The sequence below is a fragment of the Orcinus orca genome, chromosome 10 (genome assembly GCF_937001465.1).
Source record: "Orcinus orca chromosome 10, mOrcOrc1.1, whole genome shotgun sequence".
Taxonomy (NCBI): Eukaryota; Metazoa; Chordata; class Mammalia; order Artiodactyla; family Delphinidae; genus Orcinus; species Orcinus orca.
In genome coordinates this window covers 92,692,286-92,702,168 of record NC_064568.1, presented here as the reverse complement: position 1 = coordinate 92,702,168, position 9,883 = coordinate 92,692,286, and the positions used below count along the sequence as shown (strand labels likewise).

General features: G+C 38.3%; 1 non-coding gene across 1 annotated transcript; it reads left to right on the top strand.

Moving 5' to 3' along the window:
- The first annotated feature begins 1,468 nt into the window (after nucleotides 1–1,468).
- On the top strand, nucleotides 1,469–1,575 carry LOC117202706 (U6 spliceosomal RNA). Its single transcript, XR_004485195.1, has one exon. It is a non-coding gene; the product is annotated as a U6 spliceosomal RNA (small nuclear RNA).
- The last annotated feature ends 8,308 nt before the right edge of the window (nucleotides 1,576–9,883 follow it).

Sequence of the window (9,883 nt, the reverse complement as noted above, 5' to 3'; positions counted from 1 at the left end):
GAGGTCATAAATAAGTAATTCACTCCCAGGTTCAATTTCTTTTGTTTAGTTTAAGTGTCCAAACGCCACCTTGTTGTTTTATTAATGCAGGTGTCTCATTTCCATTCTCAGTTTCAAAGCTGATGGAGTCGGAAGAAAAACAAAAACCCAAACCAAACCCCTGCATCTGTTAGTAGGCCAAAGTCCATCAATCTCCCCATGAAAAGTATGTTACTTTGGAATACTAAAGAATAAAATTCTATTGGCATTGTCTCTAGTTTGATTGTTTAGGGCACATACCTTCCTATCCTGTCTTTGTTTGCTGCATCAGTGCTGTCTTACAAGGAGAAACCATGCCTGGCTGTATATAAATTGGACTCTACCAATCTGTGTGATCAGCTTGTAAAGGAAAATTGGCTCTCCTCCTCTAGGATGGATCAGGAAAAGGAGCCCTCGACATGCCTGAGTGATGGTAGAGGAGCTCAAGAGAATGTCTGCTCATAGGTAAATGCCAAAGTTGAACCTAGTAAGCTAAGGACCTGGAAGAGATCCCTCGAGGCTCAGAACCAGAAAGAATTGTAGAGATGGTCTAGTCCAATCCCCTACAGGCATGAAAACGGAGGTCTAGGCAGTTCAAATAACTTCTACGACACTAGCATGAACGGGGAGCAAAGACAAGAGTAAAATCTAGTCCTTCTGACCCCCAAGCCAACACTATAACCTCAGATTCTTAAACAGAATGACCAAATCTTGGGGATACAACTGCCAGGAAATACCCGAAGCTGTAGCATAACTAGGCTACTTCTTTGAAATCTTAAATATTACTTTAAGATAAGTAAGTTAAAACAATTTTTTATTACAAGAAACAAGCATGTATTTATCTTCTAGAAAAGAGGGAGAACCCAAATCTCAAAGGAAGTTTCTGCTTGGGGCAGCCAAGCATAGCCTCTCGGAAGGAATGTGTTGTCACTGCTCAGGGCACATCATGGGCTGGTGTAACACGCCCTGCTTTTCACTGCAGCACTATTTACAATAGCCAGGACACGGAAGCCATCTAAATGTCTATCAACAGAGGAATGGATAAAGAAGATGTGGTACATATATATAAAATGGAATATTACTCCACCATAAAAAATGGAATATTACTCCATTGGGTTATTTGTAGAGACATGGATGGACCTAGACACTGTCATACAGAGTGAAGTAAGTCAGAAAGGAAAAACAAATATCATATATTAACGCATATATGTGGAATCTAGAAAAATGGTATAGATGATCTTATTGGCAAAGCAGAAATAGAGACACAGACATAGAGAACAAACATATGGACTATGGACAGCAAGGGAGGGAAGGGGGGGGTGAGTTGGGAGATTGGGGTTGACATATATACACTATTGATACTATGTGTAAAATAGATAACTAATGAGAACCTACTGTATAGCTCAGGGAACTCTACTCAGTGCTCTGTGGTGACCTAAATGGGAAGGAAGTGCTCGCTTTGGCAGCACATATACTAAAATTGGAATGATACAGAGAAGATTAGCATGGCCCCTGCACAAGGATGACACACAAAATCATGAAATGTTCCATATTTTTAAACTCAAAGTGGATTAAAGACCTAAATGTAAAGCCAGACGCTATACAACTCAGAAGAAACACTCTATGACATAGATCACAGCAAGATCCTTTATGACCCACCTCCTAGAGAAATGGAAATAAAAACAAAAATCAACAAATGGGACCTAATGAAACTTAAAAGCTTTTGCACAGCAAAGGAAACCATAAACAAGATGAAAAGACAACCCTCAGAATAGGAGAAAATATTTGCAAACGAAGCAACTGACAAAGGATTAATCTCCAAAATTTACAAGCAGCTCATGCAGCTCAATATCAAAAAAACAAACAACCCAATCCAAAAATGGGCAGAAGACCTAAACAGACATTTCTCCAAAGAAGATATACAGACTGCCAACAAACACATGAAAGGATGCTCAACATCACTAATCATTAGAGAAATGCAAATCAAAACTACAATGAGATATCACCTCACACCAGTCAGAATGGCCATCATCAAAAAACCTACAAACAATAAATGCTGGAGAGGGTGTGGAGAAAGGGGAAGCCTCTTGCACTGTTGGTGGGAATGTAAATTGATACAGCCACTGTGGAGAACAATATGGAGATTCCTTGAAAAACTAAAACTAGAGCTACCATGTGATCCAGCAATCCCACTACTGGGCATATACCCTGAGAAAACCATAATTCAAAAAGAGACATGTACTACAATATTCACTGCAGCACTATTTACAGTAGCCAGGACATGGAAGCAACCTAAGTGTCCATCAACAGATGAATGGATAAAGATGTGGCACATATATACAATGGAATATTACTCAGCCATAAAAAGAAACGAAATTGAGTTATTTGTAGTGAGGTGGATGGACCCAGAGTCTGTCATACAGAGTGAAGTAAGTCAGAAAGAGAAAAACAAATACCGTATGCTAACACATATATATGGAATCTAGAAAAAAATGGTTCTGATAAACCTAGAGGCAGGACTGGAATAAAGACGCAGACGTAGAGAATGGACTTGAGGACACGGGGAGGAGGAAGGGTAAGCTGGGATGAAATGAGAAAGTAGCACTGATATATATACATTACCAAATGTAAAATAGATAGCTAGTGGGAAGCAGCTGCATAGCACAGGGAGATCAGCTCTGTGCTTTGTGGCCACCTAGAGGGGTTGGATAGGGAAGGTGGAGGGAGACGCAAGAGGGAGGGGATATGGGGATATATGTATACATACAGCTGATTCACTTTTTCATACAGCAGAAACCAACAACATTGTAAAGCAATTATACTCCAATAAAGACGTTAAATGAATAAATAAATAAATAGGAAGGAAATCCAAAAAAGAGGGGATATATGTATATGTATAGCTGATTTACTTTTCTGTACAGTAGAAACTAACAGAACATTGTAAAGCAACTATACTCCAATAAAAATTAATGTGAAAGACGATACATATTTATTGCAAACACACATTGAGATTTGCAAAAAACCAAAATCAACATTCCAGGCTACAAAGGAAGTGTTTCTAAATGGTCTACATCAAGATGAAGGGGGAAAGTCACTTAGTTTTTACTCATTACTCTCTTTCCACATCCTGCATAGGGAGTTTAGCACCTCTCTTTGTAATCAGGGAGTATTTGCTCCTTATTATTTTGTTATTGATCTTAAGTGGCCTCTGCAGAAATTGAGACAGAAAGAGTCCCAATATAGCACTCTATTATTATTATTTTTTTTTTTTTGCGGTACGCGTCCCTGTCACTGTTGTGGCCTCTCCTGTTGCGGAGCACAGGCTCTGGACGCGCAGGCTCAGCGGCCATGGCTCACGGGCCCAGCCGCTCTGCGGCATGTGGGATCTTCCCGGACCGGGGCACGAACCCGTGTCCCCTGCATCGGCAGGCGGACTCCCAACCACTGCGCCACCAGGGAAGCCCCCAATATAGCACTCTATTACATATATTTTCTATTCGTCTCTTCTCAAATTTTTCTGTTTTTCTTTGGTGTGCTGTAGTTTTACTCCAATGTATTTAGGTGTGGATTTATTTTTATTTATTCTGTTCATAATTTGGTTTTCATCTGCATGTTTTTCTTTGATTTGAGAAACAGCCATCTATTATCTCTTTAAATATTGCCTCTCTTCAAATACTGTTTCTTCAGTGTGGATCTCCTATTAGGCATATGTTACGCCTTCTGATTCAGTCTTCTATGTTTCTTAATCTCTCATTTTCTATCTCTTTATAATAATTCCCCCCTCCTCCCATATCTTCTTCTCTTTGGATGAATTCCTCAGCTCTACCACAGGCACATTCCTTCGCCATTCATCTGTATCAAATCTCTTGTTTACTTATTGATTGAGTTTTTATTTTAATTTTTTCATTTCCTGAAGTTCTCTTTGGTTCCTTTTAACTCACAGTATCCTATCTTGCAATGCATTCGTTGTTCTTTCTTTTGTCTCTTTAACAATTTAAAATATACTTATAGCATTTTCCCAGTTATCTCTTATATCTGATACCTGGCATAGTACCTGTTTTTTCTATCGACTCATCCTCACAGGAGCTCATTTCTTTGTGTCGTCCATAATTTTTTTACTGGTAATTCACATTGTTTCCCTCCCATCCCCAAGGGCACCACTTAATCCTGAGAGGTGGAACTGTCCCTACAGATCCTTTTGCATTTCCTTGTGTCAAAGTCCCGGACATACTACTGACTGTGGACTAATTTTTATGTCTGTTTCTAAGCTTCATGTTTCTTTACACTGTGGGTAATAAAAAATGTGGACTTCATACCCACATGGAACACAGGTTTGGAATTTTGTTTTTTCCCTTATTTAGGTTTGCTCACAAATTTACAAATACCTTTGCCCATCATTGCTCTAAGAAGACAACAAAATTCTTTTTAGCTTTCTGGGTTGTTGGGCAAAGTTTTTCTGTCCAACATACAAGGCAAGACTCAAATATTCCCAGATGTAATAAAGAGCTTCATTCCAAGCTCCCCTCCCTGCATAGGTTCAAGTTGATGTGTCCTGTTCCCCATGCGGACAGTAAAATCCTCCCTAGTTCTTAGTGTCTGTATTTGGGTCTGGTAGTCCCTGGGGCTTTACTGCTTCATTTCTTGTCATGACTCCAACTGTGAGTTTCTTCTCTGTTATGACACCTAGGCATTTCCCTTTCTATCAAGCGAAATAATGTATTATATTTTATTGTTGATATTTTCATATGATTTGACATCATATAGAAGTTAAAAGTGTGAAATCAGACCATCTGGATTCGAATCCCAGCTCTGCCACATGTTGACTATGTGACCTTGAGCAAGTTACCTATGTTCTTTGAACATCAGTTCCCTCATTTGTAAAATATGAGGAATAATAATACAGACCTCATAGGAGGATTAACAGGATTAACATACGTGGAGTGCCTAGAGCAGTATGTGGCACATGTTAAAAGTTAAATACGTTATTAGCTATTATTGTTCTTGCTATTTTTCTGATGATCATCACCACCATTATCATCTCATGTATTCCCATGTGTTTATAACAAAAGCAGAGCCCTTTTTAAATGGAAATGCTACAATATATTTTCTTTTTAATCCCAAAACAGTATCACCCTGCCATCTGTCATACTAAACAAAACTCCCTCCTCTCTAGCTCACATAGGCTCAGAGGATGCAAATCAACTTTAAATTTAGTCTGTGTCAACCAGAATTAGGAAGAGTGAAGTGTTTCAAGGGCAATTTATATTTTTCTAAACTAATTATAAATAATTTTTATTATCTTCTCTCTCTCTTTCTTTGAATCATCTGAATCATGGCTCCTCTATATCAGGGCAAATAATTGAAAGAAGGGAGTTGCAGATTAGTGATAAAACCAATGGCTCAACTGTCAAAACATGCTTTGAGTTGAATAACCTGTTGTGAATCCCCTAGGGACAGAGGTCCTCAGACGTGAAGGCTTAGCAAGAATGAACGAAGTGGAGAATAATGAGGGAGGCTTTGTAGCAAAGTCTAATGAATGACTCCTTGACATTCTCTGATCTCTGACATGACAGGCATATGGTGTTTATCAATAAATAAAAAGGATATAATTACGTTGAGGCTGAAGCAGTCAGGGCTTGGTAACATTTGGTAAGCTGGAAAGCTGTCTGACCTGCTGTTTATTCTGACAGGTGGAATAAAATAAAATATCTCCACAAAAATCTGTTTATAGTATACGACAGTCCAGTTGCCTTCAGATTCCCCAAAGAAGCAGTAGGTCATGCCCTAATTTGTGTCCATAGATGTATGTGAATATATTATTTAAATGACACTTCGAGGTAATCACAATTAGTCCTTAGAGCTTTCAATGCATAGCTCCTTAAAAATATCTCCAGTCTGAAGGTTAGGGCTTTTCATGGCATGTGCTTAGGGTAAAATCTTTGCTATCACCCGTAAGTTCTTCTTTCTGTCACATCTCATATTCAATCTTTAGGAAATTCCGTTGGTTCAACCTTCAGTCTGTCTCTGGAATCTCACCATTTCCCCCCACTTCTACTGCCACCGCCATAGTCTGCGCCCCTTCACCTCTCACCTTGATGATTATGATCACCTCTTAATAGTCTCCCTGCTTTTAGCCTTATCACTCTATCATCTAGAGTGATCTTTAAAAAGATAAGTCAGGTCATATCACACCTCTGCACAAAATCCTGCAATGGCTCCAAAGTCGTTACAATGGCTTCCCAGACCCTGTGGTCTGGGCCCCCATTTTCTCTCCTACCACTCACTTTACTCTAGCCAACTGGTTCCTTGCTGTTCCTCAGTATTTTAAACACTGTCCCTCAGCCTGGAATACTCTTGCCCTAAAGAGCATCTGGAAAAATGCTCCAAGTCCTTGTTCAAATCTTGCCTCTCAATGAGGCTTATCTCACCAACAACCCTATTGAAAATGAGAACCTGCCCTCACACCTAGGTTAAGGGATCCTGCTCTCTTCTTTTATTCTAAAGCATTTATCTTCTAACATACTATATAGTTTACTTATTAATTATGTTCATTGTATTGTCCATCTCTCCCCTCTAAAAATATAAGTTCTATGACAGCATGAATCTTCTATTCATGATGTACCTTACGCACCTAAGTTAGTATTACCAGGTAAAATAAAAGCTATCTAGTACTATTTTAATTTCAGACAAAGAGTGAATAATTTGTTTTAATACAGGTATGTCCTGGGCAACAGTTGGTTTACTTGTTGTTTATCTGAAATTCAAATTTACCTGGATATGCTATATTTTTATTTACTAAATGTGGCAAACCTAAGCTAGAACAAGGCCTGACATCATCATCACAGAAACATTACATATGGTCTATTTTTTTTTTTTTTTTTTTTTTTTTTTGCGGTACGTGGGCCTCTCACTGTTGTGGCCTCTCGCGTTGCGGAGCACAGGCTCCGGACGCGCAGGCTCAGCAGCCATGGCTCACGGGCCCAGCCGCTCTGCGGCACGTGGGATCCTCCCGGACCGGGGCACGAACCCGTGTCCCCTGCATTGGCAGGCGGACGCTCAACCACTGCGCCACCAGGGAAGCCCATGCTCTATTTTTTAATGAAAATTAATTTGAAGGTGTTTTGAGCTAACTGAAGATACTCTGGACTATCACCTGAAGGCTTTTATGTCATCATTATAAATACTTTTAGGAAAAGCGTATTGTCAAAAACAAAAACACTCAGCTGAAACAACCTCAGTATACCAATCACAATTCAATAGAGCAGAGATACAGTAAATCAGCTTTAAGCATTAGGCTTTGTAGTATTGGGCAAAAAGGAAAATGGAAAGTCCCAAAACCCAAAGCTGAAAAATATGTTGGGGAAATCATATTAAGTGGAGAGCTAGAGCTTGAGGTCAAGTGTAGTCTATTGTTGAAGAAGGTCTTTAGAGGATGAGAACGTGACCCAGATTACCCACACAGCGGACCTCTAGTTGTCTTTTTCAATTAACTGTTGTCACTAACTACTTATGTGACCTTGGGAGAGTCAAGGGATGACAGTGTTAGATGTCTCACCTTTATACAAAGATTTGTAAGATCCATTCAATCTCTAAAATCTGTGATTCTATAGAAAAATATGACCAGAAAGTAAAGAGACTATTTTTACAAACATACTAGAAGTTATATATGATAACAAATAATCAGTGTAATCACCTAATAAGCTATTCACTTATCCCAGTAATGCTACCAACGATCAAAATATTCTTGGCATTTGTATTTTGGATTTTCCTTTTAGCAGGGTAATATTTAAGAATTATTAACAAATGTTTTAATCTCAGCAACACACAGAGCTAGGACTTGAACCCAGGCAGTCTGGCAGCACCATCTGAGACCTTAACATCTATGCTATACTTAAAGTTACACTTCTTGCACGCCACAGTTTGTGGACCGAGATTGATCTACTACAGACTAATACAAGGTTCATAAAGATTTACATTTTCTTCTAAGAGTTTCATATTTTTACCTCTGTACTTAAGACTGATCCATTTTGAGTTAATCTTCGCATATGCTGTAGGATAAAAATCCAACTTTGTTTGTATGTGGATATTCAACTGTCTCAGTACATTTGTTGAAAAGATCATTCTTTCCCATTTAATTTTCTTGGCACACTTGTCGAAAATCAGTTGACTATAAATGTATGGGCTTACTTCTGGACGCTGAATTTTTTTATTCTGCTGATCTATATGTGTAGCTTTATGCCAGTACCTCACTGTGTTGATTACTACAGCTTTGTCATAATTTTTGAAATCCGGAAGTATGAGCCCTCCTACTTTATTTTCTTTTTCAAGATTGTTTTGGCTATTCTGGGTCTTTTGTAATTCCATATGAATTTTAGGATCAGCTTGCCAATTTCTGTAAAAAAAAAAAAAAAGCGGCTGCAATTTTGAAAGAGATTGCATTGAATCTTTAGATCAGTTTGGAAGGTTGCCATCTTAATGTTAAGTCTTCCAATTCATGAACATAGGATGTCTTCCCATTTGTGTAGGTCTCCTTTAATTTCCTTCAGTGATGCTTTGCAGTTTTCAATGTTCAACTCTGGCTTTTGTTTTGTTAAATTTACTCATAAGTATTTTATCTTGATACTGTTATAAATGGAATTGTTTTTTAATTTTATTTTTGGATTGTTCATTGCAAGTGTATAGAAACACAAATGATTTTGTATTGTATTTGTAATGTATTCATTCGGCTTTTGACAGTTTGACATGAAATGTTTATAGGTGTATGCCTAATTGAGTTTTCCTACTTGGAGTTTATTGAACTGCCGTGATGTGTAGACTAATGTTTTTCATCAAATTTGGGAAACTTCAGCCATAATTTCTTGAAATATCTTCCTATTTTTTTCTTTCTCTCTTCCTTCTTTGACTCCCATTATAAATATATTTGTACACTTGTGTTGTCCATAGGTCTCTGAGTCTCTGTTCATTTTTCTTCTTTCACTATTCCTGCTCAGTTTCCCAAGCTGGATAATCTCAATTCTATGCCCAGTTCAGGGTTATCCTTTCTTCTGCCAGCTCAGATCTGCTGTTGAGCCCCTTAGCAAATTTTTCATTCAGTTGTACTTTTCAACTCCAGAATTTCTAATTGATGCTTTTTTGTATAATTTCTATCTTTTTATTGGTAATCTCTATTTGGTCGGGCATCATTCTCATACTTTCCTTCATTATTTATTTAGATATGGCTTCTTTTAGTTCTTTGAAAGTATTTATAATTCCTGATTTGAAGTCTTTGTCTAGTAAGTCCAACTTGTGGGCTTTCTCAGGGAGAGTTTCTTTCGACTGCCCTGCGCATGGGCTTTTCTGTTTCTTTGTATGACTCTTATTTTTTGTAAGAAATTTATTAAAACTGGACTCTTAAAATATTATAATGTGGCAACTCTGGAATTCAAATTCCCCCTCTCCTTGGTGCTTATAGCTGTTTATTATTGTTGTTGTTGCTTCTTTGCTTAGTAACTTGATGAAGTAATTCTTTAAAGTGTGTATTCTTTGTTGGGTCTAACCACTAAAGTCTCTGCCTGGTTAGCTTAGTTGTCATCTAACAATTGGACATCAATTTCCCAAATGCCTCGAACAAATGTCTCCCAGAGTTTCTTAAGAAGCTTTGTGTCCATGTTGGGATACACATTCAATGCTCTGGCAGTTTAAAACTGTTTAGCCTTTACTTCCTGCTTGCACCGGCCCTCAAGGTCAGCCAAAGGTGAGAGATTAGGGTCTTCTCTCAGGTCTTTCCCGTGAATGTGCACAGTCTTGCAAATGCACGTGGCCTCCTAGATTCTCAAGAATATGGCAGTGTTTTTCAAAGCTCCCTATGGACATCTCATTCCCCGGC